This window comes from Phyllostomus discolor, chromosome 4 (assembly GCF_004126475.2).
Source record: "Phyllostomus discolor isolate MPI-MPIP mPhyDis1 chromosome 4, mPhyDis1.pri.v3, whole genome shotgun sequence".
NCBI lineage: Eukaryota > Metazoa > Chordata > Mammalia > Chiroptera > Phyllostomidae > Phyllostomus > Phyllostomus discolor.
Window position 1 is genome coordinate 108,724,745 of NC_040906.2, and position 25,874 is coordinate 108,750,618.

Here is a 25,874-nt window from a genome sequence, read left to right on the forward strand (position 1 = left end):
TTTTGGGACTCTCTGAACTTCCTGGAATTCCTGGAAGTCTATTTCTTTCACCAGATTGGGGAAGTTTTCCTTCATTATTTGTTCAGATAAGTTTTCAATTCTTGCTCTTCCTCTTCTCCTTCTGACACCCCTATGATTCAGATGTTGGAACATTTAAAGTTGTCCCAGAGATTCTTAAGCCTCTCCTCATTTTTTTTTATTCTTGTTTCTTCATTCTGTTCTGGTTGAATGTTTATTTCTTCCTTCTGGTCCAACCATTGATTTGAGTCCCAGTTTCCTTCCCTTCACTGTTAGTTCCCTGTACATTTTCCTTTACTTCACTTAGCATAGCCTTCATTTTTCCTCTATTTTGCGACCATGCTCAGCCATTTCTGTGAGCATCCTGATTACCAGTGTTTTGAACTGTGCATTTGATAGGTTGGCTATTTGTTTATCACTTAGTTGTATTTTTTCCAGATCTTTGATCTGTTCTTTCATTTGGGTCATTTTTCTTTTATGTTTTGGTGCACCTGTTACATAGTAAGGGGCAGAGCCTTTGTTGTTCACCAGAGGGGGCAACCCATGTGGCTGATTTGTGATGCTGTATGTAGGGGAGGGGTTCAAGGGGGAAGAATGTTGTTTGCTCCATTCTCTGCTGGTTTTCAGTCACTCCCCCCACTACTCACAAGCAAATTGGGTCTTCTGTTGCTGATTCCTTGGTGGGCTTGTGTATGTTCTAGGACCCTGTGGGTCTCCCCAACAAACTCTCCTGTGAGGCTGGAAGTTTCTCTGGCTGGCACCTCAACCCCCACAGGTGTTTTCAATCAGAGGCATTGAGGCTTTATTTCACCATGCTGGTACCCTGGGTTGCACAGTCTGTCTTGCTTCCCAGTTATTCCTCCTGGTTTATCTGCACACGAATGTGGGACCACCCGGTCTGCCAGCCACCGCCTTGCCTCGAGTCCTCTCCACCCGGCTGCTCATCTGTGCCCCTCTTACCAGGCTGGATGAATGTGTCTCCTTTAACTCCTGGGTTGTCAGACTTCCATACAGTTCAATTTTCTGTGTGTTCTGGGTGGGTTTTTTTTTAAATTTATTGTTGTTCTTCTTTTGGTGTGTGAGGAGGCACAGTGTGTCTACCTACCCCTCCATCTTGGCTGGAAGTCTCCCACTTTATTTAACTTTTATTTTGGTTTATTTGACAAGCACTTGTTTAATACTGTGCTAGCATTTGGGAAGTGGGAAGGCTGTATAACAAAGACTCAATAAATCATGACCCATTGACCTTTTCATCTTGGAGAAAATGTTGTTCATACACAAATATTACACAAAACTAATAGACACAACTACTTCCTGCCAGGGTAAATTAGCATGTGTTGTTGGTTCCCACACATAAAAATGAACCCTGTGAAATCACAGAGGGAAGGTAGGGGGGACCCCTCCCTTCATTCTCACCCCTCATGAGAATGAAGGGTGTTTTGAACAAGCAAGCTGGCTGCTTACTGTACCCGAGAAGACCTGTCAGAGGTGTCTGCTCTTCACGGGGCAGGGGAGAGCACCGGGGAAATGGTAGGACAACTGTCACTGAACAACAGTAAAAAAAAAAAAAAAAGATGTGTCTGCTCTAGCCTCTCCCCGGTGTTGACCTTGGACAACCATTGCCTGCCCCACGCTGCAGGAAACGTCGCCAGACCCTGATTGTCGTACAGGTGTTGGGGGTGGGGAGGAAATCAAGGCTGAAATCCCTGCTGGAGTGGGGAGGAGACGGGGACAACAGTCACAACTGACAGCCCTGTCATTCCCTCTCCCAGCACGTCACCAGCACTCCTTCCCTTTCTCCTCTGTACACTCAGGGCACTGACACAGGTGCGCACGCACCAGACTATACGACACCTCCCTCTCTTTAAAGGGTGTCTCCACCTCAGAAGAAAGATTAATAAACAGGCCATATCTGTCCTTAAAGAAGAACTATTAAAAATATAGACTAGCCACTTAAAATGGGCATGACAATGCATTAAAAAAAGAAAAGAAGCTATTAAAATATAAAAATGTAGGGAATATAGGGAAACCTATGGAGAAGTTCTAGGTGTAAAAAATATATAATAGTCTAAATAAAACAGCATTAATGGCAGTAAATAGTGGGAGAGATACACCTGAAAAACAATGAGTAAGTCAGAGGACTACACTGAAGAACTCTCCAGAACAAAAGAAGGATAAAGAAATGGAATATAAAGTCTAACAGAGAAAGAGAAATACCATATGTTCTCACTTACAGGTAGAATCTAAAAAACAAAAGAAACAAACCAACAAAACAGAAAACCCTCATAGACACAGAGAACAGAAGGGCGGTTTAGAGATGGGAGGGAGGGTGGGGAACCAGGAGAAAAGGGGAAGGGATGGAGAAGTAGGAATTGGTGGTTGTGGAAGAGTCACAGGATGTAAAGTCCAGTGTAGGGAATACAGTCAGTAACGTTGTAATAACTGTGTGTGGTGATGGGTGGGTATTGGACTCATTGGAGTTGGTTGCTTCTTAAAGTGTGTAAATGTCTATCACCGTGTTGTGCACCTGAAACTCGTATAATACTGTATGTCACCTGTAATTGAAAAATAAAAAGACATTGATTATAGAGTAGAAAATTCAAAAGAGAGGGAGGAGATAAGAGCTCTAATAAGGATACTATGAATTTCAAAAAGAGAAAAAATAATAATAGAGAGGATGAAAGAGATGAACTTCCAGAATTAAAAGGTAGAGAAGACCCACAATGTCCTACAGCAAGAGAAAGGAAAACCCATTTTAGCTACAAGAAAACAAAATATCAAAGACAACGGGAACATTTGAAAGATTCCCGAAGGATAGATGGACATCAGATTTCCTGACTGTAACCCTGGATGCAAAATGACACTCAGCTGACGTTATTTAAGATATAGAGAAAACACTTCAAACTTAGAATTTAATGCACAGCTAAGCTGTATTTAAAAGTAATGGTATAATAAAACTTTTCTCAAGCAGGCAAAACTTAAGACTTGTCATACAAATACCTTCATTTGAAACACTTTTTGGAGAAAGTGTTCCAGTAAGAGAAAAATGTTCGGAGGTACCAGACGGTGTTGGAAACAGGCAAAATGAACACCGTGGTGAGGAAAGGGGAAGCATGTACAGGGATGTGAGAGCATGTGCAGGTTCTCATCTGGTTAGAGGAAAGGTGGAGAAGGTACAGAGAACACCTCTTTAAAAATGGTGAAGACTAAATAAGGGAAATTAAGAAACAATATTGAAATAACTAAGGTATTAGAAATGAGTCCAAATGCCTCAATAGTCACAATAAATACAGTTGGGATGGGCACAGACCGTGTCTGTGATCACGAAACCATTACGTTTTCCTGAACACAAGACTAAACTGCCTTTTCTTGACCCCCTTGCACGTGGGCAGGTCACTGTTTGATCCTTGCCAACGGAAGGGGAGCAGAGACGGCATGGTCCAAAGACATGAGAACAAGTGTGCCTTTCCCAGGCTCCCTCTCCTCTGGAAACGAAGTTCTTTTTCACAGTGGAGATGCAACACGCAGCTACCCAGGTTCATGGTCACTTTCTGGAGAAGAGCCACAGAGAGTGTGCAGCCTGCCTCGGACTGCACGTGGGTGAAAGGTCACCCTGTCTTTTGTCAACCACTGAGGTTTCAGTACTTGTTGCAGAAGAAAGTTTTGACCAATACAGGGATGGAACCACCAATTGGAAGACAGGGATTGTCAGACTGAAGCAACAACAAAATCCATCTCTATGACAGTTACAAGAACTACAGGTAAAGCATCATGCATAGACCTGCACATGCCAAACAAATGCTAATGAACACAAAGCCGTGTTGCTGTACTAATGTCAGACAGAACAAGACTGTCAGTGCAAACTGGGAAAGGCCTCAATTCATTGAAAATAGAATTCCCTAAAGTGAGCTCCTAGTAACCTAAACATATGGAGGACAAAAGTTGATTTAAAAAATGGAAACAAATAGAGAAATCATAGTCATAGCTAGATAGTTAAATACACCAATCATAGCTCTGGCTGGTGTGGCTCAGTGCCATCCTGCAAGCCAAAGGGTCACCAGTTCGATTCCCAGTCTAGGGCACACGCCAAGTTTCGGACCAGGTCTCCAGTAGGGGCATGCAAGAGGCAACCACACACTGATGTTTCTCTCTCTCTCTTTCCCTCTCCCTCCCCTCTCTAAAATTAAATAAATAAAAGTCTTGTTTTAAAAAAACTAAGTACACCAGTCTTAGTTATTTATAGCTCCACCTCCCAAAAAGGAAAGATATAGATAGAAATGAGAAAAATGAACACACTTGAACCAAGAAACATTATAATGTTCTGCATCAGACAGTTGGAGCACATGTGAACCTTTACAAACACTGACCACATTCAAACCACAAACAAGTCTCAACAAAGTTCCAACATGCATCATACTGATAAGATTATTGGATTATAATACAATTAAATTAGAAGTTAATAACAAAAAACGCTCAATGCCTTTAAAAATTCACAATATATTTTGAAATAAAAACACTCAATATCCACTTGCTACTAAACAAAGCAGCCCCCACCCCACCCCCCACCTGCCCCCGACAGGAGAAAGATGGGGAGGGACCCAAGCAGGGCGGGACCATTGGTTCATGGGCAAATAGCTATTGAGCATCCACTATGTGCTGGGCTGGGGGAAGCAAACAGACAGAACTAAGGCCACAGTTCCCATAAACTGTGCCACCCACGTCTGTTGCTAGTTGTGATTTGGTTGATATGAGGTCAGAAGCCATGATCTGCTCCACTCAGTGGAGGGCCCCTCATTCATCAAGGAAAGTGCATCAGAGATTTTTTTTTTGCCGAAAGTCAGCCCAAGAATCACCTAGAGGGAGGGTACTAAGCACACTGTTGTTAGCAAACTCCCCAGGTGACTCTCTCGTGCAGCCGGGTTTGGAACCACAGACTCAGATGGGTCCTTAGATCCCTTCCAGGTTGAAAATCATTATTTCATGATCTCTGGCAAATGGTCTGCAGACATTTGGTTAGATTCCTCTTTACCTGGAAGGACGGTGAGCTCGATATGGATACTTTTTATATTGGATGACATTCAGCCAATGCCTCCCATGGGCTGAGCTCAGCCAGAAGCCAAGGCGAGTGTGAGGATTCGGGTCAGCACCAGGCAGCGTGGAGAAGGGTGCCCAGGAGCCCATGGGGACAAATGGAGGTCACACAGCACCCTCTGCCCTCTGAACAGTCCAGTGAAGCTCCTTACGGCCTTCCTGAGGCTAAGCATCTCCCACAGTTAGCACATTGTTTGTCTCACACAATGAAATAAAGTAATATTTTCTGAAGTGATTCATAGGGTTAAAGTATTTTTATTCTACTGAATATCCACCAATTACCGTTTCAAGCTTCTAAGTAAAACTTACATTTTAACCCCAAACTCGTGTGCAGAAACTCCCAGGCAGACTGTGACTCTCTGCACCACAGACAACCCTGAGGGAGGGTTTGTCCCAGCTCAGCTGCGTGCGGCTCTGACGGCCTGTTCTCCCTGCATCCCTCTTGGAGGATGTGGTAATGGCTGACCGAAGCCCCTCCTTGTCCCCCAAACAGAAATGTGTTTTTGATGCTCTCGTGGACCAAGCCTCCCTGGTACACAAGGACCCAGTGAATTCTTTTGTCTTCTCACCCAGGTTCTTCACCTTTTTGCCCAGCAATAGCCACTATGACACAGAGGATTTCTCTGATTGGCTGAATACAGCAGGGTTCTCCCCCAGTCTAGAGTCTGTTTTCTTCTTCTTTACCTCTGCCTTGTTCCTCTACCCCCACACCCACAGAGACTTGTTTGGTTAAAGCACCAGAGGGCAGTGGTCCTCAGTGGGGGCTGGTCCTGGGTCTCCACACCTGGATGTCCCTCCTCGGTCCCCAGGAAGCTGGGGCCATCGATGGTGAGAGCTGAGGGCCCCTGGGTGAGGAGATTCAGGGTGTCAGCTCATGTGAGAGACAGCACAGAGCATGAATGGTTCCTCCTCCCTCTGTGGCTCACGGCAACTTCCCTCCCAAGAGACCCCCAGTCCCTCTCACCTCTCACGTCCCTCTGAACCTACAGTGCAGGTGCAGCTCAGTCCAGCCAGCCAGGGTCTGGCTCAGACTTTTTCAGGTTCAGGTGCCTCCCCAGTTCCTCCCAAACCTCCATCCTCTGCCTCCCAGCACTCTGATTCCTCCCCCACTTCCTGGCTTGGAGTGCACCCTTTCCAGTCCAGTTCTACTGCGGTATTTACCACCTCGTCCCTGGTCACCTGTTTGTCTGTCTTCATCCTGCTCCAGACGTGAGCCCCGTGTGTGTGTGTGGGGTCCACAGCTGGTTCGTCTGTGTTTCCTCGGCATCGTGCTGGGCACACGGCAGTCCCTCAGTGACTCCTGAACAAACCATTTCCCAGAATGCTACAGGAATCTTCGCAGATACGGAGAACAGGCTGATGGTTGCCAGAGTGGAGGAGAGTCAGGAGCTGAGGAAAAAGGTGAAGGGATTCAGAAGTCTGCACAGTAGTTACAAAACAGTCCTGGGGATGTGACATACAGCACCGGGAATATAGTCAACAATTTGTAATAACTCTGGATGGTGCCAGGTGGGTGCTTGAAATACCAGAGGGGACACTTTGAAAGTATGTGATTGTCTAACCACTATATTTTGCACCTGAAACTAATACAAAATAGTATTAAATTTTAAAACTAAATAAGTAAAATAAAAATTAAGCAGAAGTTGCAACACAATAAAAGACAAAAATAACAGAAAAAAGGAATCTTACCAAGTAAAACCTGACCTGTGATTTCCAGAAAACTGACTTCAGTTATGGGAAGAGAATTGTTCAGTCACAATGCTCTGAGATGGGAGAGTCAGACTTGAACCTTGAATTTCTGACCCCTTTTCCAGTGCTCTCAGCCACCCCTTGGGCTGCCTTGTTCTTGCCTTTGGTTTCTGTGTCATAGATCTTACTCCTGCCACCATCGCCTTTCCCCTCACACCCGCCGACACTGCATCTCTGTGCCAGAAGTGCCATCTGTGCTCCTGCCCTTACTCACCTGCTCACCCCACATCCACACACCCTCATCCCACACAGAGGACCTGATAGCTCAGTGAGAGCGGAGGGTCATGGCCAGGACTTAACCTTGGGGATCCCGAGCACGATGTTAGGCAGCCCCTCCTCTTCCCAGCCCAGTGGGCCAGGCCGCACCCGTGTCTCTGTGCTGGCCAGAGTGTTGGGCACGTGCCCGTTTCCCTCCACCCTCTCCCTTTCACCCCAGCAACACTTCCAGTCTCCAAGGACCAGCTCAGGTCACAACAGGGATGGTCCCCTGAGAACCCAGGTGAGGCTCAGGCTCAGAGACTCAACATAGCACATATCATGGATGAAACGGATACATTTTCTTCTCTCTCCCTGACCTGAACTCACCTAACTCAGCTGACCACATGCACACCTATGGACCAGCCTTCTACAGTCCCATGGTGCCTTGGGTCAGCTCACCCTATGGGTTTGATGGGGAACAGCTCTTGTGTGTGGAGCTGAAGAGGAAGGAGGTTGGGTCACACCTGCCTGAGTTTGGCGACTTCACCCACTTTAACCTGCAGGAGGGGGCTGGCCAGCATTGAGGTGATAACAGCCCATCTGGTCATCTTGGTGGAACACTCCAACCACACCAGAGCCACCAGCGGTACCTGGCCCTTCCTCTAAAGTCCCCTCCTCTGCCAGGCAAGGGAAGCCCAGAGCCACCAGCTCCCACCTCACAGGCCCCCAAACAAGCTGGCACTGGGCTCCCAGAGTCTGCACCTGTGGTGCTGAGCCCCTTCCTTTCCCAGGAGGCTCTAAACCTCAGCTGCCCTTCCTTCTGGAAGAAGGAGCCCTCCCACCGGGACTCCCCTTCAGGGGCCTGTCAGATGCAGGAGCCGCTGGTGCCCGCACTGCCCTCCTCAGTCTCTCCTCCCTCTGCCCCCACCCCACTGCTGTCCCAGCAGCTGCCTGCCCGCAGATGGCTACATAGGAGGGAATGTCTCTCAATCCCAGCCCTTATAGGGCCCAGCTGCAGGGATGATCCTTTGGGATTCAGGGCCTCTTTTTTTCTCATGCCTCTGAGGGTGACCGTGTTCCCCAAGTCTCGAGTGCAGCTGGGCCAGCCCAATGTCTTCACCTGCATCGTGGACAATATCTTCCCCTGCTCCATGGTCAATGCCACCTGGTCACACAATGGTCAAACATTTATCAACGGGATGGCCCAGAGCCCGAGCACTTGTTCCCCATGTTCTAAACCTGAACTTCCTGCCCCGAGCAGATGCTGTCTGTGACTGCTCTGGGGGTACTGGAGCCCTCCCCAGCCCACTCCTCTCAGTCCCTGTTTCCTTTACCCTAAAATCCCTCCACTGCACCCCTGACCTTCCTTTCTCTCCCAGAGGCCCAGGTGCCCATCCCCCTGCCAGATACCGCAGAGACCTTGGTCTGTGCCCATCAGCCTGGTGGGTGTCCTCATGAGGACCATCCTCATTGTCACAGGCACGTGTTTGTCCAGTGCCCCCAGCTGCAGATCCCGGGGTCTGGTGGGGAAATGGAAGAGGCTTAACGGAATGAGGGTGGGAATCAGAAATGCTGTGGGGAGGAATGGGGTCTGGCAAGGGTGGGGGGGACAAGGAGAGGACAGGAAACAGAAGAGCAGAAGAGAAGTGAGGGGTGAGGTTTTGGGGAGGTGGTAGTCAGAGGTAGGATCCCATAATTGTGAGCCTGACCAGCCTTGGTCATGTGGTTTTTTCTTCCATACGAAATGACCCTTCTGAGAGAAATGGATTGTGGGAGATTCCTACGATTCTTCAGAGTTTCTGGCAGCTCCTGTGTGCTCCGTGCCACAGTCCTAGCATGTCCCCCTCTGCTGACCTGGAACGGGGTCAACCTCTGTCTCCTAGGTCTCCTTCTTCCTGTCCCCAGTACTTACGGCAGGACTTGTGGGGCACCAACTAGCAACCCTACTCTCCTAAAACATACACATGCACAAACACACACCAACACACACACATACACACATATCTACACAGGCATGCACACAAACACACATACACATACATACAAACATGCACCAACACACCGTGTTACTCTACTCAAAGCTCTGGCTAGAAGCAATACATTTATTAGTGATGTTCGCGCTGGATCCTCTCACCAGTCCATGGCCGGTTCCCCCAGGTGTGAGGGATGCTGGGACTTGGGAGAGGGGATTCTGGGTGATGGCCATGGGGATTCTGAGCATGACCACCTGGTCATTTGATTGGCAGTTAATGTCAGGCTGACCCAGCTTCATTAGACTCATTGATCTGGGGCCCATTGTGTGTTACTGTGAATGGGCTGCTCCCAGGGACTTCAAGGAATTTGCCTCCTGATTTGTGATTTTCCCTGAACAGGATGCAGAGTGGTCTGTTTGTTGCAACTACCTGCAACCAACACCAGGTCTGTTGGGCACAGGGCGAGAAAGGTTCATGAGAATCCCATTCTTATCCAGACTTTCTCTGTAGTGAAGAGGCCATTGGTGTCTAGCCATGGTCTACAGCGTCATCTTTTTCCACACTCCCTAGAGTCATGTGCATGACAAAGAGTGTCCTGAGGATTCAACAAGATGATGACTTCCTGAACCTGGGGTCAGTGGTATTGGTTAAGAGAGTGCGGAAGAGATCTGCAGGTGTCTAGTAAGAGGGAAGGTCTAGTGAAAGGGGAGGTATAGTTCTGGCCACCGTGGCTCAGTTGGTTGGAACGTCCTACCATAACCAAAAGGTTGTAGATTCAATTCCTGGTCAGGGCACATGTCTAGGTTGTGGGTTTACATGGATGTTTTTCTCACTCCCTTCTCTCTCTCTTTCTCTAAAAAAAAAAGGAGAGTGAATGAATGAATGAAAAAGTGTCCTCTGGTGTGGATTTAAAAAGTGAGTGAGAGAGGAGGTATTTTTTGGAGTTTGACTTGAATGCTTTCTAAGTATGTGGCTTAGGACATATTGGTTTTCTGTGTATAAAATAAAAGAAAATACAGAGAAAGAAAAGTAACCATACAAACTAGTTTATGTCAAGGACCAGAGGAGTGGTATAGAGAAGTGGTTTTCATATCCCAATGAATGTAAAAGAATCACTTGAGAGCCTTTTAAAAAGTGCAGGCTTCCCCCAGATCCACTGAACCAGCTCTCGGGGAGGGAGGAGGAGGGACAGGGAGTCTGTGGTTTGGACACGCTCTGGATGATGCTTCCTTTACTTCTAACCCCTGGAAAGCCTCCTGGGAAGTGACCATGCCTTTAGGGGAGCCATCACTTCCCCTCAGGGAGCACTACCTGTGACTCAGCTCCCCCTTGTGGTGGATCCCCTTGCTATAGAGACGCCGAATCTGAGCAAGCCGGAGTCTCCCTACCAGAGGGCTCCCCGGCCCCTGGAACTTTGTGCTGCCTCCTCCCTAGAGCCTCAGCCCCACTCCTGGGACGTGGCTGGATTCCCAGGTGCCCTTCACCCCTTCCTTCAGGCCTGCGGTCTGTGACTCGGCCCCAAGCACAAGTTCTGACCATAACACCTGGGACACAGTGGTTACTCAACAAATGTTGAAACAGGGAACCGACTAAAGAGTCAAATGTGTCCATTCAGCTCCCAAATTTCTAATGACGTGTCCAGGTAGAGAAAAATAAACAATACAATGTCTGCTGTTGTTACTCGTGTCACTATCATCTGTCACTTACTGAGCATGTCCCAGGTGCCCAGCACTAGTCTAACCGCCTCACTTTTGTCAGATTCCCTGGTCCGCACGTTCACCGTGAAGCGCAGTTTGCTGAATTGTTTCAGGAAACTCAAGTGTTCTGAGGAATGTTAATTAAAAATAAATCAACATAAGTGATATTTTTCTTCTAAAATATATTTTAACAGGTGTAAGGAAATGCTAAACACACATAAGGAGTCATGACTAAACAGCCATCCACCGTTCAAGACAGACACTCTGTGTTTGTATCTGCAAAGGTCAGAGTGCACTCAGGGGGAGCGGGGTGGTTGGGAAGCGGTGGCGCATTCACACGGCGGGGTAACGTACCGCTGATAGAAAGAATGAGGAAGGTCTCTCTTGTTTGCTTTGTTTGCTGTCTTTTATCCTCACCCAAGGACAGTTTTTCTTTGCTTTCAGAGAGAGGGGAAGGGAGAGGGAGAGAGGGGAACACCGATGTGAGAGAGAAATATTGATTGGTTGTTTATTGTATGTGCCCCGACCAGGGATCAAACCCACAGCCTAGGCGTGTGACCTCAACAGGAATCGAACCTGCAGCCTGTGGGTGTACAGGTCAGCGCTCCAACCAACTGAGCCGGGGTGGGGGGGATATTACTTTGAAATGATGAGGAAGGATGTCTATGATGTAGTGGAAAATGAAAGACACACAAAAAATTACCGACTATGTGCAACCTTTGCAGTAGGAGAGAGGGAAATAGACATTTGGAAAAGCCACACTGGATAGATCAACCAGAAATTGATGAAAATGAGGGGAAAGGAGGATAAATTACATGGAATGGGTTTGAAGTAATACTGAGCATTGAGTTTTTAGAAAAATTTATTTACTGATTTGAGAGAGAGAAACCTTAGTTTGTTGTTCTACTTACTGATGCATTCATTCATTGGTTGATTCTTGTCTGTGCCCTAACTGGGAATCGAACCGGCAACTCTGGTGCATCAGCATGACGCTCTGACCAGCTGAGCAACACTGACTTTTGAAACATATAAATGCTGTACAATTTCAATAAAAAACAAACAAAAAATTGTGAGATTTAAAACAAACAGAAGCAAGTGAGACACACAAAGAAAATGTTAGTTAAAATAATTAGTTTAAAAATTAAAGTAATTAGAAAACAATACTGTATAGTTTTAGTGGAATATATTTTAAGGACAAAAAAATACCCAACAATATCAGGTATAACTCTCAATAGTTCTAATAGTCTTTGTTAATCGTAATACTGTATGTTATTTGAAACTATGTTGTGTATATTACAGGATAGAGCAAATCAGTAATTACTGATGTAATGTAATCAGGAATGAAGATCTTTGATGTATAAAAAGGAAGAAGTTGAATTACAACAAAAGTGGGTTCTAACTAATAATTTACTCTGTATCTATAAATCCCAGCCCCAGCAAACGGAGAGCCCGGAACCAGCGCTGCCTCAGCAGCAGGGAGCGTCCCAGCGCCCCGACTGCAGCTCCCAAACCCCACTGTCCCCGGAGGGAGACGTGGCTTCCTGGAGAAGGACTGACTTCAGGTCTGGGTCAGGGAAAGACAGGGCCAGCGTGGTTTAGAAGACAAGGACGTTTCAAAGACTGACAGTCCTGTCAGAAGAACAGAGCAGCCTGCTGGAAGGGGTTCTCATTTGGGACAATTTGAGCATCGGAAAAATGACCACGATTGATGTAAATCATTGAATACATAAAAATCTATGATCCCTAATAATGAACCATAAAGATAAAACACAGAGGCAACAACAAAACTTAACTGTCACCACTGGACGTGACATGTGAATTGCTAAGACAGGAAACTGGTACTTACACAAAACAAGCACATCTACCCTGACTTTTCAGAAGGACCACGCAGTTCCCTTGGTGACAAAAGCTCTCCCCTTCACATGCTGCCTCCTGTCCTCCTCCCTGCCTGGCTGGCTCACTGGCCGCTGCAGATGCACCTGAGGATGGAAGGAGCCAGACCGGAGCCATGATCCTGCCCGCCATCACCCCCCTGCCCTGCTGAGTCCCTGTGGAACCGGAGCCACCGGGGGTGGGGCTCAGGTGGGCCAGAGGGGGTGGGGACTGTAGGGGGGTTTGCAGCCCCAGGTGCTGCTTTCCATCCGGAGTCTCTTCTCTCTTATTTTCCCTCTTGTGCGAGGTCATCTTTTCCCCTCTCGTTCTGGCAACACTAATACCCACTGTTTACTGAACCCTCCCAAGTGTCAGATCTCATTTCATTTTCACAACTGGTTCAGGAAAACGTTTATCATTCTTAGTGTAGCAATGAAAAGACGGAGACTCAGAGAGACTAATAAGTGTCTCATCAGCCCCATGGCCCAGCACCGATGACTGAAGAGTCACAGCTCTGCATCCTTTGGCAGGGCCCAGCTAGACCCAAGGGAGAGAAGGGTGTCCAGGGCTCTCTAGGACACCTGGTGAGTTGGGAGTCACAGCCTGCTTCTTTGACTGTCCCTCTCTGTTCCGTTGTTTCTCTGCCCACCCTCACCCTCTCCATTTGTCCCTCCATCCAGGGCCTCCGGGTGAGGTGATCCAGCTCCCACCCAACCAGACACACAGGAAGCCATGATGGCTCAGTGGACGGGAGCCGCCTGATGCAGGAAGATGAGGCCACACCAACTGGCCCCTTCCCCCACAGTCCTGGGGGGCTAGAGGAGATCGTTGGCTCACTTGACTCCCTGTGGGAGGAGATAGAGCAGATGAGGCGGCCCACAGGGACCCAGGACAGCCCTGCTCACACCTGCCAGGATCTGTAGGTCTGCCGCCCAGAGCTGCCTGGTGGTCAGTGTGGCCTCAGGGGACGCAAAGCTATTCACAGCAGGGTGGGCATGGACCAGCAGAATGGCTGTTGCGTGAATCTTGGGGAAGGTGTTGCGGGGGTGAAGGTTGAGGGACTGGAACAGCGGCTACTCACCAGCCAGGTCAGAAGTATTTCAGCACCAGAGGCTGCTATGGTCGCACCAGAGGCTTCTATGGTCGCACCAGTGTGCACCAGCCCGACGTCCACATACACATGTGTGCACACAGACGTGTGTGCAAACCCACAGCCACACATCCAGTTAGGAGCCTGGGGGTGCTGCTGGGGTCTGGGTGTCATGGATGGGGCAGGTAGACAGGTAATGAGGGAGACTGAAGTGGGGGCCTGTGTTAGGGGCCCTAGTCCTAGGGCTGGGACGTGGCGGCATTGTGGGGAGAGCTGGGCCAGTGGGAACGTGGGGCAAAGTGCATCCTGGGTCCAAGCACTCAGGGCCCTGACCCTCCCCTCTCCCTCACCCCACAGGAGAGTACTGGGTTGACCCCAACCAGGGCTGTGCTCGAGACGCCTTCAGGGTGTTCTGCAACTTCACAGCAGGAGGGGAGACCTGTGTGCTGCCTCGGGATGACATCACACAGGTGAGAGCTGGCCTGGGTCTGTCCCCTCCCTGTCAGGGGGAGTGGGTTGTAGGTTTATGTGTGACACGCCCCCTGGCCTTCTCCTTTCCTCCGCTGCAGCCTTTCCTTCTCACCAGCCCTCCAGTGTTCACTAAGTCTTGTTCCCTAGGCAGCCCGAGACTCACACTTGCCTGCTCTTTACCCCTAGTCTCCTGGCTCCCACGGGGCCCTCTTTCCCCCCCCACCCTTTCCTCCCAACCCTTCCCTGATCACACCCCTGGCCCAGCCTCCCTCTTCTGGTTGTCCTGCTGGCCCTGACCCAGCCCCTTCTCCTGCCAGTTCTCCTACTGGACTCGGAGGGCTCCCCGGTAGGTGTGGTCCAGCTCACCTTCCTGCGGCTACTCAGCGTCTCCGCCCACCAGGAAGTCTCCTACCCGTGCTCTGGGGTGGCCCCTGAAGGCCAGCTGAAGCTCAAGGGAGCCAATGAGGATGAGCTGAGCCTGGACACCAGCCCTTACATCAAGGAATCCAGGCAGGGCTGTCTGGTGGGAAGCAGGAAGAGCCCGGGAGGGGCGGGTCCCAGGCTGGGCAGCAGGAAGACCCCTGGGCAGGGGCACCTGGGAGAGCAGGCGGCCAGCTCCCTGGTCAGATATGGCTGAGGGAGCTCAGATGGGGGAGAGGGGGTGGGGAGGATGGAAGTGGGGTTCACCTGTGTGCAGGCAGCAGTCACCCGTGCACACACATTTACACAGGAGCCCAGCAGAGGCACATGGATGGGGCAGAGGGGCAGCTTCCACAGGGAGGTACAGGCACACAGACCCCCAAATCTGCACATACATCCCCACACACATGTGGGATCATGCCGGCTAATATCACACAGCGCCCCCCCCACCCCCGATGCATGTACACAGACCCCTGAGCAGTCACTCAGGCTCACACCCCACCATAGGCAGGCAATCTCAAAGCCGCACACATTGGGTCATGAGTGTGTACACACACACCACACACACGGGCACAGACAGCCTCCTGGCTCTCCCAGCCTGACTCCCTGGAGGAAAATTCAGCCAGTCTGAACATGTGACGTTGTCAGGGGAGCTGCTCAGGGCGCTCAGAGGAGAGGCTACCCCTCCCACCCAACCCCAGCTTGAGGGCGGGCACCCATGGGTGCGGCCCCTACCCCAGGCTCACTCCCCTCTCTCCTGTGTCCTCCTACAGACACGGCAAGGCCCCAGGTGCTGGAGGTGCGGACACCTGTGCTGGAACAGCTGCCAGTACTGGACGCCTCCTTCTCAGGCCTGGGAGCCCCCCCGAGGCGGGGTGGGGTGCTGCTGGGGCCTGTCTGCTTCATGGGCTAGGGCCTTCTCTGTCTGACCCTGTCCCTCGAAACCAGGCCCACCTGGAGCCCCACAGCATCAGCTCCGGGCTGCCTCCAGAGGGGGCTCCTCACCACCTGGGGACCTTGGGCCAGGGCACTGAGAGCCCCTGGTATGGGGCAGACCGGGGGAGGGTGAAGCGGGGTGCCGGGACACCCCAGGGAGGGGAGGGGCTGGGGTTCGTTGGCCTCCCACCTGGAGCCTGTGACCTGCTAGACAGCTGACGCACTCATTTACAACTGGCCTCCCAGTTTCCCCAAATGAGAGGAGGAGAGAAGGAACACTAAGTCTTTTGTATTTAAAAGTAATTATACTAATTATTTAAAGAGTGGAAAACTAAGTAACTACAAAGATAAAGAGAAATGCCAACAAAAATCAGCAGACCTTGGAGACAGGGCCCTCCAGGGTATGCCCTGGCAGCCTCGTCCTGGCCTCAGGGCCTTTCCTCAGTGACTGCGGGGAGGGGTTCGGGCGGAACCCCAACTCCCTCCCTCCCGCCTGTGGCAGCCGCTGTGAACACTGGAACATGTGGTCCCCTTGGGCTCGGGGCTCTGACTCCTCATCCCCACAGACTGGCTGTCGGGCTCCCCGCCCACAGCCTGCTGTCCTGCACTTGGTCTGGGCCTGGCAGGAACGCCTGCTACCTGGGGCCAGGCCACTGCCCTGGGGACACACAGGACAGTGAGGGCCGTGTGCGGGGCCTGTATTCAGGGGGCAGTCAAGGCATTGAAATCTTCTGTAATAGTGGGAAGTCACCTCGGCCCTGAGCCCCCTGAGTATCCCACTGCCATCCTGTCCCCCCAGTCTGTGCCCAGGCACCCCCTCCTTCCCCCTGACCCGGCCGTTGAAGGGAAAATGCCTATGGATGGAAGGGACTCCCAGGACCTTGTCTGGCCCTATGACCAGCGTCCAGTCTGATTGATGGTTAAAACATGTGATTGTTTCCTCCTAGGGTGTATGTATGTGATGCTTGTGTTGTTACCTTTGTCCCCACCAAACCTCTGTTCCCCTTCCCCATTCTTCCCGATGGGCTGCAGCCAGAAGTGGATGGCTTCATCCCTGTTCCCTGCGGGGCCTGTCCAGCTGGGGTGCCTTAAAGCCTGGCTCACGTGCAGAATCTCACACGGATCCCCCAGTTCTGCCTGGCACTGCTGCTGGGCTGGTTCTGGGGAAGGTTGTGCCTCAAACACCCCCTCCCCATCTTTCGGGGCTAAAAGTCTGCAGGGAGCCTCAGATGGCCCAGCCTGAACTCTTTGCAGATGGGGAGACTGAGGCTCCCTTCCATGGCAACTTTCCTGCACCTGTAGCTCTGGTTTTCTCCTCCCTCCCACTTAGGCCGGCCCTGTCCTGTCACAATGAGGCAGGGCTGTGGTGGCCCAGGCTGTGCCCCTGCGGGTGTCAGGTTCTAAGTCGTTCCAGGCTTAGCGTTGGGTTGGGTCGAGATGCACAGTATCCACTTGTCTCCTCCCACTCTGTGCTGTTGCCCCTCCCTCCGGCCCCAGCAGCCTCTTCCAAGGCTTGTATTTCGTGCAAGTCATCGTGGTCCAGGTCAGGGTCTGGGTCATGGTCCCGGTCCATCTCTTCTGTTCAGGGTGGCCGCACACCCGGGCATCCCCAGGTGGCCTCCCTGCCTCCCCTGGGGCTTCCCATCCTTCCAAACAATGCTTCCTGGCTCCTGCCAGTCCTGCCATCGAATTTAAATTTATTCCAGGGCCTCATCCCAGTCAGGACACCCCTTGTTTTGCTGGGCGCCTGGCTGTGGGGGGCAGGAGGGGGGCGGGTGTATGTGCATGCACACGGGCATCTGTAAGACCTGGAGTTGCCTTGCACCCCCAATCTGGTGTAGCACCCCCACCCCCCAAGCTCCTCCTTCTTCCTAACATGGGTATCTGACAGCACTGCCTTGGTAGTTGGGATCCCAAGGACAAAACCCCAATCTTCGTAAACCCGGAGTGTGGGAGCTACTCGTCCATGCAAGGAGCTCTCCCAAGGGCATCTAAAAGTCGAGGCGGAAACAAGATCGCAGGTGAAACCCCTGTGCACACCAGCGCCTCAGGCTCAGTGCCTCTCTCCGCCTCTTTGACCCCTTGGGGCCCGCACCAACACCACTGCTTGCTAACCCTGCCCAAGGAAGGATTCTGGCCCCTAAGAGGTCCAGAAAGCGCTGCCCCTCCTTCATCAAGACTGAAACCTCACTCTCATTTTTCCCAGCCTAGGAGGAGGCCTTATGGAGGGAAGCGCCAGATCTCGTCTACTTGGGGCAGACGGCGTCTCCAGGATCACCCACTGCTCCACCTCAGTGTCCAAGTCCTGAGGGCTTCAGACTGCCTGCCTTCCTTCCTCTCTCTCTCCCTCCCAGGCCTCCTCCCATTTCTGAAAATACGATCAGACCTAAAAAGAGGCTCTGCACTCACCTCGCCTGCACCCGCTCCCAGACAAGACCTGCCAGAGCTGGGGTCTCTCAGCGCTCTCTCTGCTTTGGAGCCAAACCCACAGAGGTAGGCCCTGAGCACAAACAGAGGGTCCCCAAAAGTCACTTTTGGTCTGATGCTCTGAGTTCAGAGGACTTTTCTCCATGGAAACAAGGCCATACAGTCACTCAGACGCCATTTATACATGGCAGTTAGGTCCCTTGGCCAACCCACAAAAGCCTATTTTACAGTGATTCTGTGCCAAGTTGCAGCTTGAGGATGCCAAAACCGCAGCTCTCTTTGCAGTGGGACCTCTTCATCCCAAGCACAAGCTGTGCCAGGGCTCCAAGGAAAGGTGGGAGGAGTTTAAGGGTGGGGCTCCAGAGCTGGGGGCTTGGGGCGGGGCTGGGTGTGTTAGTGCAGAGGCCCGGGCTTTTGGATATGTGGGTGTTGGCAGTGGCTCCAGTGGCTTGTGGGAGGTGGAGGCTTCTGGGGAGGACATCAAGGAGAGAGGCAGAGACTTTGGGGGCTTCGGGTTTGCTGGGGCCAGAATATAAACTCTTGTAGGAGGGGCTGGGTTCTGAAATATCTTCATCGCCTCCCAAAGGAGCTTGATTGGAACCCAGTAAGAAAGAGGGAGGAAGGTGTTTGAAAAGGTAAGTGATAGGGTGGTGTTGTGGTGTACCAAGGCTCACCCAGCGTGGATGGGGGTGTGAAGGAACTGGAGGAAGGTGCTCAGCCAACAGCTGGAGGTTTAGGAGAGGTGGAGCTGGAGTGGGGAGAGCAGTGAGGTCACAGCGGGAAGGCTGCAGGGAGGATCCCCTACCTGTTACTCCCTTGGAGCTGCTTCTCAGACTTGGACTGATCGTTCTGGCCTCTGTGACTTACGGTCAAAAAAGAACTTATAAAATTGTCATTGCCATTTAAATTGTCACTGTACCTGGGAACACTACATATCCCAGGGGGACAGGAATATATATTTTCCCTCCCTTGGCAATATTGCATGCTGGGATTATAGTTTCAGCATGGACAGGGCAGGTGTGGGTGGAGATGAGTAGGAAAGGGAGTGGGTCAAAGCAAGGCTGGGGCTGCCTCAGAAAGAAGTTCCTGTGTAGTGGGGGTGGTGCCGCATTTTTGTGGCTGTGTAGCCCCTATTCCTACAAGTTTGGTGTGGTCAGCAGGGGTGTCAGGGCCACGCCCTGGCTTCTTCCTGGGCAGGTGTGCACAGCAGTTCACAGGGTGCGATCAAGTCTCCCCACGCAGACCTGCTGAAGGGAGCAGTCACCCCTGGGCGCTTGCACTCAGCTTTCTGTTACCTTTTCCCATCTGCAGGGCTGTTCTGTGGGCACTGTTCTGTGGGCACTGGCACTGCCAGCAGAGCGCCATCTCAGCAGGGAAGACCTGTCCCGGGTCATCCTCGAAAGAAGTCCAGGTGCATCTGTGAGGGCACCTCCTTCAGGGCCACCACCTCCAAACAGCCAGGATGGTGGAGTCGGCCTGAGTGAGAGCCAGCACACCACGCCGCCTCCCCTCAGCTGGCGGGGCCGTAGCAATCCATTTCATTGGCTTTGTTCTGGCTTCTCATTCTATTAGCAACATCTTGCTTCCAGGCTGATATGTTTTGATTCCCAAGAAACGAATGTGCTGTTTTTTGAAGCAAAACAGGTAAAAGCCAGGTTGGACATTATGGCAGCCGGTGCAAAGGTCACGTTCCAGGTGTCGTCACATCATCTGTCAGAGCTGGGATTCCGTAGACTCGGCCCGAGGGTGCAGGTCATGGCTCTGTGTTCCCGTCATGTCCGTTGTGTCCGGTCTCCCAGGGCCTGGGCTGTGTTGCTGGGTCAGGTGGCGGGTTAATGCTCTCACTGAATAAGGTGCACCTGTGTTACCAGTGCAGCAGGAGTTTCTTCTACCTCTGCGACTTTCCACTTGGGGCTATTTTTGTTAACAACTCAAGTCTTTCCATAATTTTCAAAACTGAAAATCTACACAAACAAATAAAAACGGAAAACTAAGAAACATGTTCCAGGGATATTAGGGCTGGGGAGAAGATGGGGAAGTGCCCGTGTTTGATTGGGGCCGGGTCATCGGACAGAAAAGCCTGCAGTGGCAGAGGGCCTGGCTGAGCAGACCTGGGCCCACGGCGGCCTTGACGGTGGCTGGCAGGAGACCTCTCTGCGTTCCTAGTTGGGCTCCTCCTTCATTTAGTTTCTGGGGGTGTTTGGCTTCTTACTGCACTGCTCCTTTAACCTGAGCCCCAGTTTTCTCATCTGCAGAGTGGCACAGCGCCTGCTCTGTGAGGGGGTCATCCCCCTTAGTGACACCTGTGCCCTGGGAAGACCAGGGAGGGGACTGCCACACTGCCCTGCGCCCGTGTGCCTGCCCTGGTTCCTGCCGACACGCTGGCGTCTGCGGCCGGAGCTCCCCTTCGCCTTCTGATCTCAGCAGTGTCATGGCCTCGCACTTATTACGTTTCTTTTTGTTATGAACAGCTGCTTGTAGTCTGTTTTGTTACAAACAGATTTTGTTACAAAAGTCTGATTCAGAACAACTTAAGCCCGGAAGGGAATTTATTATGAAATATTGGGGTGCTCAGGATTTGAAGGAAGGGTGATTCAGGTGGGAAGAGCAAAGGCAGTTCTGGGGCCTCGAGGGTTCCTCACGGACTCTGTCCCAGGAGCAGGGCCACAACCACCACCCAGCTGCCGGCTCTCAGTCTCTGTGCCTCTGGGCGCTGAGGCTCAGATTCCCTGAGTGCCAGTCTGCCTGGCCCAGCTGCTGGGTCAGCTGTCTCCCTGAGAGCCCACGAACCCACTTCCTATGGCTGGGGGCCCAGGGAAACATATACGGACAATACATATGAAATACCTACGAAGCACAGGGGTGGGGGTAGAGAAGTGTTGGGGGCACTCTTCCCACATCAGGTGGAAAACTGAGACACCCCAAGAAGTGTCCGCTGTCTTTCTCCTTTCTGTGTATCTGACCAGCCTGATGCAACCAGCTGTTTCGTGACCACACTTGCCCTCCCCCCTCCCCCTCTCCCCAGGGGAACCCAAAGTCATGTTCAGCCATTGCAGCCAAGATGTCATGAGCTGTCTATCCTTGGGGTCCAGCATCTCTACTAGTTTGCATTTTGCTGCTTTGGTCTTCGGTACGTAAGTGTTCGTGACCACCGTGTCCAGGGCCCCGTTCTGACTGCTGTGGGCCCTGGGCACTGCTGTCCTTTCTGGACCCTTCCTGACAAAAATAATAATAATGACAATATTAATAATTATTATTCAAAATTCTACTTGATGACTTTGTTGTACACAGGTAATTATATTAATATACAGATAAATATATTAATATAGTCAGATATTTTCTTCAACCAAAAAGTTTATTTTGTGTTATAAAAGGAATGTAAACATTTTCACGGACCCAGAAAGGACTGTGGTCCTATGCTCTGTGTCTGCTGTGTCCAGCAGGTATGGAGCCCAACTGTGTCTTTGTTCAAGATTTTATACTTTACTGTAGTTTATTATACTTTATTAATAATCCCCTTTCCTGTTTGCTCAATTCGTCTTGGTCAGCGATTTATTTTTATTTTTTATTCTGTTTTTTATTTTTTAATTCTTACTATTATTACTATTACAAATAATTCTTTGCTTTCCCCTTTCGGGTATAAGACACGGCCATTCGACAGTCACCTTGCTTCCCACGCGATCACCCCAGAGTCTGTTCGTTACAATTTTGTGCCTCTCCCCACCCCGCCCCCCCGCACCCCCTGCAATAAAACCGACAGGAAACCAAATCGAGCAGCAATCGCGCCAGCATGTATAACATCGCCACCGCACTCATTACCCTTTCTGTCACTGTCTGTGGTTCAGGGGGGTTGGGGGGCAGGGACGGCTCCGGCTGCAGCACCACCACGAAGCTACCCCAGTTGGGTTTCTCCGCCCGGGCACAGAGGCCGGGCGCTTCCCTTCGCGGAGATGTCCCGTCGCTCGTGCGCGATCTGTCCCCGAGCCCAGGCAAGGGCCGCCCGTCAGCTGGCACCGGAGGAGTCCATCCTCGGCGCGGCAGAGGCCCCGGGCCCGGTCCTGGTCCTGGGGTCGTTCGGACGAAAGAAGAAGAAAGAGTGGAGACGTGACGGTCCGGTTTCCCGAGGCCAGACTCCCGACCGGACGGCTGAGCTTTCTCGGACGGCGCACCTCGGCGGCCGCTTTTATAATCGCCCCAGAAAAGCGGTTGACCAGACGCCGGACGCAAAGTGGGCGGGACAGTGGGATTCTGGATGGTTAGGGGTGAGGACGAGGGGGAAAACGACGCCAGGAACGAGTGACGGGAGAAGATGGCTCGCCGGCTACGTCGCGTGGGTCAGCCGCGGGATGGGGCGGGGGACAGGGTTGGGTGGGAGGCAGGTGGGCCCGCGGGGAGAAGCGGCTAGATGCGCCTGGATGCACACCTTTCAGAAATAGCACACAGGTCCTGGCTGGTGTAGCTCAGTAGAAAGAGCGTCAGCTTGCGACCCGAAAGGTCGCTGGTTCCATTCCTAGTCGGGGCGTGTGCGTGCCTGACTCGCGGGCCAGGTCCCCAGGACGGGAGTGCCAGAGAGGCAACATGTTTCTCTCCCTCTCTCCCTCCCTCCCTTCTCCCCCCCATCAAAATGCATAGATACAGTGTGTGTGCCTGTGTGCGTGTATGTATGTACATATACATAGAGGTATGCCCGTGTGCCTGTGCGTGCGTACACATGTGCACATGCACGCACACGCACACTTACCCATCCCTTGTGCACACACCCAGGCACGCGCGCCCACACACGGAAGATTCTACCACAGCTGCATATCTGCCAGCTATCTCATGAAATAATAACAAGGCAAATGAGGCCACAAAGTTCCAACTGACATGATTCAACTTACAGTCAGATACTACATATTACTGTTTTATTGCCATTGTTTTCCCTCCCAAACGAAAAGCGCTACAGGTGTGAGTTTGTGTGTGTGTGTTGGTGGCAGTTATAGTCTTAACTTTGTCTGATTCTCTGTACACTGTGTTCAACATTTTTAGCTGATCAACCTCACCATGAAACTAAGAAAGCTTCATTGTCAGAAGAATCGAACAACCTTTGACGGTAGGTGGAGGTGTGTGCCTCTGACCACCTCGAGGAAGAAAAACAGAAAGACTACGTTTTCCTAGTGTGGCTTGGACAATACATTGGTATGGACTGCAAAGGGGTGCCACTGTGGATCTTTCTCCTGGCAGGTGATGAGACCCTCGTGGCCTGTCACTGGTCTCCTTATGTTTTATCATCGAGCTGGTGAAGAAAACAGATGCTTTCTTTACATTTACTGACACTTTCCTCCTGCCTTTTTCCATACGTGCCCTTGTTGGATAGTGACAGGAGAGGGATAAAGAAGACACTTTTAGTTTTTTAAACTAACAACCAACCAACCAAACAACCCTGGCTGGTGTGGCTCAGTACATTAAGTGCCATCCTGCAAAGCAAAGGTCACCAGTTGGATTCCCAGTCAGGGCACATGCCTGGCTTGTGGGCCAGGTCCCCAGGTGGGGCATGCAAAAGGCAACCACACATGGATGTTTCCCTCCCTCTAGAAATCAGTCAATCGATGAATCAATTGATTAATCAATCAATCAATCAATAAAATCTTTCAAAACAAAACGGGATCATGACTGAGGAATCACAGCACGCACCCCCCCACCCCGCCACTGCACAACCCCCACGGCAGAACCTCCCCCCCTTCCTTCAGAGTTGCCATCTGTGGGGTTTTTCACGTCTTTTCAAACTTCCTCTTTTCCAGGGTGGGAAGAAGGCGAGTGAAATCGTCAGCGAGTGTGTGAAGTGAGACTGAGGATTACCCGTGGAAACCGGGTGGGTGGAGGGAGGACGGCTGCATCTACCCATCCCTCCGGGAACGTAAAGGTGAAGGATAAAAACCGGGGCTTGGAGCACAGTGTTGCAGCGGGAGCTTGCCTGCTGGCCCTGTGACCCGGGGCTTTGAAGTCCCATCACCCCGTACCCAGGCCTCCCTGGGCCCTGCTCCCCCCACGCCTCGCCATCCCGCCATGGGCCTAGGGCGTCCAGGACCGCGGAGAGCTACTGTCTACCGTCGCCTCGGACACTGGACCCGGACCCTCACCCTCACCACCCCCACCCCCACTCCACCCAGGATTCTGAAATGGTGGAGGGCTGTCTCTCCTGGGCTGGGAAATGACCGGGGGCGGGGGAGCCGAAAGAGAGGGACTCTTTTAGGCCGGGTACCGCCGGGCTGGTTTCTCCAACACCCTCTCCCCCCACCCCCCGCCGACCCCGCCCGTCCCCTCCCCCACTCCCTGCAGTTTGGAAGCTGTGGCTGCGGCCTAAGGGAGGGCGAAGTCGAAGGAGCAGAGGCTCTGAATTCCGCCGAGAGAGCTTTCTGCATTTGAATGACCTCGGTCAGCTATTTTCAACCAGTTTGCCAGGGCACACTGGTGTGCCACAGGGATTTTTAAAACGTGCAGTACCTGCCTGTGTAGTCAGGGGCACTGACCCCTTTCCCCTTATGCTGTCACTAACAAAAATGACAACAGCCAATACAACTGTGGCGGCCCTGTGTAAATGAATCAAAATTATACCCGTTTTTTGCAGATCGGGAAAAGACATATTACTTGCTGCAGAATTTTAGTAATTAGTTTGTGTGCTATCAGATGAAAAGTAATGAAGAATGCTGGTTTTGATTAATTTGTCTATGTTTAAAAAACTTTTTTCTTTTCCTTTATCTGGTTTATATATGCATATCATCTATTTTTTAAAACTGTCATGAAAAACTTCAAAAAAACCTTGTAGAGAATAGCTCTCCCTCAGCCGTGGGTTGATAACAACGTCCGCATCAGGGCCGATCTCGTTTCATCTCCGCCTCACTGCCTCCTTCCCTGTCGGCTGGGTTACTCTGAAACAATCCCAAGTATCGTATACATTCATCTGTCAATTTTTCAGTGTGCAGCCCCAAGAGATACAAACTCTTAATATGTAATCACAATTTTCTTATCACATCTTAAAATTAATAATTACTCCTGTTGTCATTAAATATTCACTCAGAGAGGGAGGCAGGGAGAGGGAAACACTGATGTGAGAGAGAAACATCAATCAGTTGCCTCGGGTATGTGCACCAACCGGGAATCGAACCCGAAAGCTGGGTGTGTACCCCACCTGTGGATCAGTCCCACAGCCTCTTGTTGTGAGGGATGACACTCCAACTCACTGAGCTCCCTGGCCAGGGCTGACTAACCCCCAGCCAGGGCTGACTAACCTTCTTTAGCATGGACATTTTAAAACCTCTGGAAACATTTTTCATAGACAGAGAAGTCAGTTACTAACACGGACTTATTATTGTAAACCACCCCCAAAATAAAAACATTTCATTTTTACATAAACCAAAACATTTAGGCTAGCTTTTATTTACTAAGAATTAGTCTCCAATCACTTGAACTTGAAGAACATTTGAGTTAGTTCCTATATTTCTGAGGATTTTAGAATACCCAATTCTTACAAACAGTTGCCTTGAAATTATTTTAAAAAATGTTTTTATCCTCACCCAAGGATACTTCCTCATTGCCTTTTAGAGACAGAGGAAGGGAGAGAAGAAGGGAGAGAGAGAAACACCAATCACCACCTTCCATGTGCACGTGTCCTGGGGATAGACCTGCAACCCAGGCAGGTGCCCCAACCAGGAATCGAACCCACAACCTTTCACTTACAGGATGAAGCTCCACCCAGCTGAGCCACACTGGCGAGGGTGCCTTGAAATTAATATTAGCAATACAATCATGAAGTAGAAAATCATTTGACATTGCAGCATACACATTGTAGACACACAAACAGACAGACACAAAGACCTTGTAGCTATGGGAAAAACTTACTTCTTCATAAAAGAACAATTGGATCCAAATTTGTCCCTGGAGGCATTTACAATT

At 50.9% G+C, this 25,874-nt stretch overlaps 1 protein-coding gene and 1 pseudogene across 2 annotated transcripts in view; one reads left to right on the top strand and one right to left on the bottom strand.

The window, feature by feature from the left end:
- The window catches only part of LOC114494945, a 40,812-nt pseudogene extending 31,593 nt beyond the window's left edge, over positions 1–9,219 (top strand).
- LOC114493931 (patr class I histocompatibility antigen, A-126 alpha chain-like) overlaps positions 1–25,874 on the bottom strand; it is a 189,334-nt gene that overhangs the window by 119,266 nt on the left and 44,194 nt on the right. The gene's annotated exons all lie outside the window — the stretch shown is intronic.